The sequence below is a fragment of the Brassica napus genome, chromosome C7 (genome assembly GCF_020379485.1).
Source record: "Brassica napus cultivar Da-Ae chromosome C7, Da-Ae, whole genome shotgun sequence".
Lineage (NCBI taxonomy): Eukaryota > Viridiplantae > Streptophyta > Magnoliopsida > Brassicales > Brassicaceae > Brassica > Brassica napus.
In genome coordinates, this window is record NC_063450.1 from 31,770,964 (window position 1) to 31,776,963 (window position 6,000).

Here is a 6,000-nt window from a genome sequence, read left to right on the forward strand (position 1 = left end):
AAAAATGATTCAAAATATACATTAATTCAAAATTTGATTTTTACTAAAATATTTTCCAATAACCGTTATAATTTTTTTCAATATATATAAGAAAAATACAATAAAAAGTCCAATTTTAAACACCAACTTAAATCTCTTAAGTTTTAAAAATATAAGATATGTGATTATTTATATGATGGTACGTATAATATACTATTAATTATACAATTACTTATATGATGGTATGTATAAAATACGATTAATTATACGATGACACATATATGATATTCTCTCCATTTCATTAGGTTAGATGTTTTAGAAAAAAACAAATTATTTCACAAAGATAGACTTTTTGTACTTTCTATGAAAAAAATATGAATTTCAAGAAAATTAATTGACTTTATTAAACTACTATAGATTAAAAATTATTAAAAATTAAAAATTACAGAAAATGATACATTTATTATAGTGATTTAATGTGTTTTTAATACATGTGAAAACACTAAAAATCTATTTTTATGAAACGGAAAAAGTATACAATAATGAAATGAAAAACAGATAGTAACGTATTGTTGAAAAAATACATCCGCGCGTACCAAATTCTAGTTAATTATTTAAAACACGCACCTACATATACATATCTAAATCGCGGTTAGCTTCTTTGACTTTGAAGAAGATTCAGCTCACCATCAGTGCAAATTCAACCTTTAATCATGAGCTTAGTTGACTTTTCAAAAACCCTACGGTCCCTACCTAATATTAATCATAAAGCCATCTGTGTTAAAAAAAAATCATAAAGCCATCATTGATCAAAATGATGTTTCTTCAATAGTTTTTTTTCGTAAGATTTAATATCAACCAGCAAAGAAAATAGTCAAGGCACCAAGAAATAAAGGTGGCTTTTAAAACTTTCTTTTGTCAAATTTTTTTTTTTATAATCTATACTCAATCATTTTAAAAACCTTTGTAACAAAAACATGTGTATGAGTTTTTTTTTGTAATATTTTTGGTAATTTCAGTTTATATTTGATGAAATAGTAACTTTAAAATATTTTCTAAATATTATTGAAATTTATTAGAGAAAATATTGAACACATAAAGAAAATTGTTATACGAAAGAGCTTAGAATATTTTGAATTAATGGCACGATATACTCATTATGTAACGACCCGCTCCCCAGTGTCTGATACGTGGTTCAAAGTGACACACGTCTATTCCTTTAGACCCAGGCCCGGTCCAGCACCATGTGGTGCCTAAAGCCCAAAAAATTTTATATCCATCAATAAAATACATAGCCTATAAAAATGTAAGAAAGAAGAATCGAAGCCACCACCTCCGTGACACAAGATATAGCACTAACCACTACACCACTATCGTTTTTAGCAAAACTGCTGCCCCTAAAATATATAACACAATTTTGGCGTCCAAACCAAGGGCTTTACCCGCTTTAGCCCAGGGCCGGCCTTGTTTAGACCTCCCAACTTGTTTTGTTACTAATCCTAGGAATCCGGATGTAACACCCCCGAACCGTCCTAGGCATAGGTCAACCCACCGGCCAACAATCAAACAAGAACATGACCGACGGACGACCCACACCAAGGGTTGGAGATGAAAGGCCAACCGGCCAGCCAACAATCAAACAAGAACATGACTGACCGTCCAACCCAACACCATGGTCCGGAAGCGCTACGTGACGGGTTAGGGACGATCCGGCCAGAGTCACAAAATTTACTCCACGACCTCGACCAGTTCGTCCACTAACACGTCCCGCTGCGTCAAGGCACAAGGCTTGGCAACCCGTACCTAGAGTTAGCGTTTTCCGTTAGATCGAGGCCTAAAGCTTTTCAACCCGTACCACGACCTAACGTTGTGTTAGACCGGACTAGTCAAATATCAGAGTACTCATGAAGCGCATATAAAACAATTACTTTTATTGATTTAAGAAATATTCATACATTGAATAATTCAAGACTGGGCCCGGCCTAATGCCAAATCGAGTCAACATAACACAATTCACAATACCGTTTACAAAAGGCATGAAAATCTACACCGGCGGTCCTAACGTCCAGCACCATGCTATCCAATCATCCTTACCTAAAGCGACCTGCAAAAAGGACAACAGAGTTGGATGAGTAATCTAGTATTACTCAGTGAGCTGGCGGCCTCTACCCGCAACCTAGACTCTAACCCAGACAACCCAAAATAACAATCAATCTAGCCCTAGCATGCAATATAAGCTAAGGCTAAGCAAACCGTTACTAAGTTAGACTTGGCCTCCTGCCATAATCTAACTTCAAGTAACGGGAACCTGCATTTAAACAAGTCAACAACCAATCCCTAGTTAACCATATATACGCTTGAGTTCAGTACTCATGTAGTGTTAGACACTTAGACTATACAAGTATCATGAGCCGGTCGACCAACAATCAAACAAGAACATGATCGGCCAACCAATGATACCGCATAGCTTTAATATCCACCACCCTTCACAAGCAATCCCTCAAACACATACAGGCCAACGTCAGGCCTACACTAACAAAATACACACAAGCCTAATCCGGTACCTAAACCAGACTTAGGACTTAATGTCAGAACCTGCAAGCAAACAATCAACAACCAAACACAATCACAATAATAACAAGATAGTAACTACCAATGACTCGATCTTACTCGTAACACCGTATATCGGTGCTACATTAACTCGAGGGTTCCATAACCCTCTACGACACACTAACACAACACTCTAACCTGGGCCCTGGTGACTTCGTGTTCCTCCTCTCTATCGGCAATATCCTATCTCCCTACCACAAAGGCCAAAAGAAGGAACTTTCAACCGACCGCGGCCCACAGTCCTTCGGGTCACCGCGCGACAGCCCACAGTCCTTCGGGTCACTGCCACATTACACCGTCGTGTAATCACTCAGCCATAGGCCATGACCCCGTCTATCTGAGTCTTCCCGATCCAGCGAATAAGGGGTTTCCTTGAACCCGCTGAATACGAGGGCGAGGAAACACTAGTCCACCCCAAAACATACCTAGCATGGGCGGGTTTCGCACCTGCTGTCGGCATAACACACACTCGACACAAGACTCCAACCCAAAACTAAACAATATATAGGAGTCTACGAAAATATCAACTAATACTCGTAGTCCAGCCTATATGGCATAGGACCCGTAGTATCAACATCACAACCATGAGATCGGCCTATATGGCCAAGATCCCTAAACAACAACATTATCACTAAACAACTCAACCAGTTAGTCACTCCCTTACCAAGAGATGACTAACCTCAATCAACAAGATTAATTAAACGAGCAAGCATTTAATTAAATCTACTCAATCAATCTACTCAATCAAACCGTTACCCAGATAGTTCGGCCTCCTGCTACGACACTATCTTTAAAGATAACGGGAACCTGCACTCAATCATATCAACACGCAAGAATAGAAAACATGATGCATCCTAGCCCTAGTCCTAGTCAGGTTATCAACTCAGTCTTAATTCCATTCATCTCAGCTTAGCCCTTGCTAAACTGAGTCCAGTTCCATAAATAAATAACCCTAAGGACTCTACCATTCAATAGAGTGATCATTCCAATCTATATGCTACTCGATCTACCCTAAATTCCAAATGGAATTCACACAAAACCAACTCACAGTGTTCTAGGCGAGAAGTAGCTGGTTGATCGGAGAGGACTTGGCCAAAACCCAAGGGACGACTTGACTGGACTGGACTGAACTGATCTTGACTTGGACAGAACCTCGGCTTCACCATGAAGAAACTGACAGGCCTCGACAGACTGATCTGGACTCGGACAGAACCTCCTTTAGCTTCTGGACAGTTCTTCGGACTTCCCGGCGGAGTATCGAGCAGAACTTCGACTGATCTGAACCCGTAGAACTGAACTAACTCCGGACAGCATCTCCACTTGATCATCAAAGGAACTGAGTGCCTGGACGAATTCAGTTGGACAGAACCGTCCCTAGGCGCTGACTCGAAATCAGTAGAGAACTGACCTCGAAAACTCTCTAAAATTCTCGAAATAGCTCGGAATCACTTCCTTTCTTTTTCTACTTCTCTCTCACGTTTTTAACTTGGTTTGGACAGGTCTGGATGTGAATAAATGAGCTGGGGTCGTGGGGTATTTATAGGAGACACCAGCCAATCAGCTTCAGGTTGGTGGCAGCCCGTGTGTCGCTTCGCATGGCTCCGGACGCATGCGCGGCGGCACCTCGTGCTCCACATGTCAGGCTGCATGTCCAGGACACATGCAGGACGCCACCACTCCTCCCACATGTCAGGATGCATGCCTGGAGTGCATGCAAGAAGCCACACCAGTACACACATGTCGATCAGCATGCTTCGGTTGCATGCGCGGAGACACCTCGTGCTTGGTCGATCCACCTCGTGCTTCTACATGTCAGGCTGCATGTACAGCTTCCATGCACGGCGACACCTCGAGCTTCTGGAGACACTCAGCTTGTTAGATGCTTGACACCACGTTCTGAACATGCAATGCACCTCGAGCCACCTCGAGCTTCTCGGTCGGTTTACGCGATTTTTTACCCTTCCGGCAAATTTCTGACCCGTGATCAATCCCGAATATTTTTCCGCTCCCGTTCTGATGCTCTAAATATTTTTAATAGACTCCAGATGAATTCTGATATCCTGTAAAAATATTTCCCGAGCCTCCGGCTTCCTCGAAGAATTCCATAATACCGAAATTAGGGTTTTCGCCCAATTTCAGGTTTTCCCGTCGTGCTTCGATCCCGTCGTGCTTGCTTCCCGTCGTGCTTAATTCCCGTCCTGCTTCCAACTTATGATGTCTCCAGAATAATATTTTACTGATATGAAGATTTTCCGAGAAAACTTCGTGATGAAGAAACGTCGGTCTTCAAAAACGTCGAGCTTCTAAACCGTCGTGCTTCCAAAATTGTTATGCTTCCCAAACGTCCGTCTGATCAATCTAAGACATCTTCTAACTATGGTCGAGCAACTTATTCGACTCATAGTTCACCCATGATCACTTCTTCGACCACCTCGTTCTTCGAAATTCCCGATCGATCTTTACCGCCCACGATTCGACCACCACAAAGACACTCGACCATTCTCTCTTTTTTTTTTTTTTTTTTTTTTTTAACGGGTTTCTACATTCTCCCCCTCTTAATAGAATTCGTCCTCGAATTCTTAGTTGCGCAATTGCTCATCTTCGCGACATTCTCCACTCGTCTCCATAACCTCTTTACTCTGGCCACAATCGTTCCTTAAGTGTCCTCCTCAAGGCCTCCACAATCGTCTTCAGTTGAATGATCGCTGGATCATCTCTTACTGTTGCTCTGTCATAACACTCTGGTTCCCCATGATACGAACTTGTCCAGATTCCTCAAATCCTTCTCGATCTTCCTTTTCCCAAATACTGATGAAGTCCTTTCCCAACGAAGTCTTGTTTCCTCCCATCTGTCCAGTCCATACCACAGCCCAGTTCTCTGAATCTGTCTCTCTCTCTTCGCTTCGGGTTTGGGTTTGGCCTCGAACTCCCTCTACTTTAAGGTTTTCATCCCTTAAAGTTCCGATCAACGAACACACTTACTCGCTGCAATTCAAAAGAACACTTCACACACAAGTTAGTAGACAACTAATCCCAACAGTCTACTAACAACAACCTAGCAATGCTAATCAAACAACCTAGCAATGCTAACCAGCAACCTAGCAATTCTAGATTCCACTATTTCAATCATAATTCCTTAAACAATAAATCTTATTGCTGGACGTGACCGGTTTCCCTAATGCCTTTTGTGACTCATTTTGACTCGATAAATATTTAAAACCGATTAAATCATGAGTTCCGGAAGCATGGACGAAACCATGCTCTGATACCACCTCTGTAACACCCCCGAACCGTCCTAGGCATAGGTCAACCCACCGGCCAACAATCAAACAAGAACATGACCGACGGACGACCCACACCAAGGGTTGGAGATGAAAGGCCAACCGGCCAGCCAACAATCAAACAAGAACA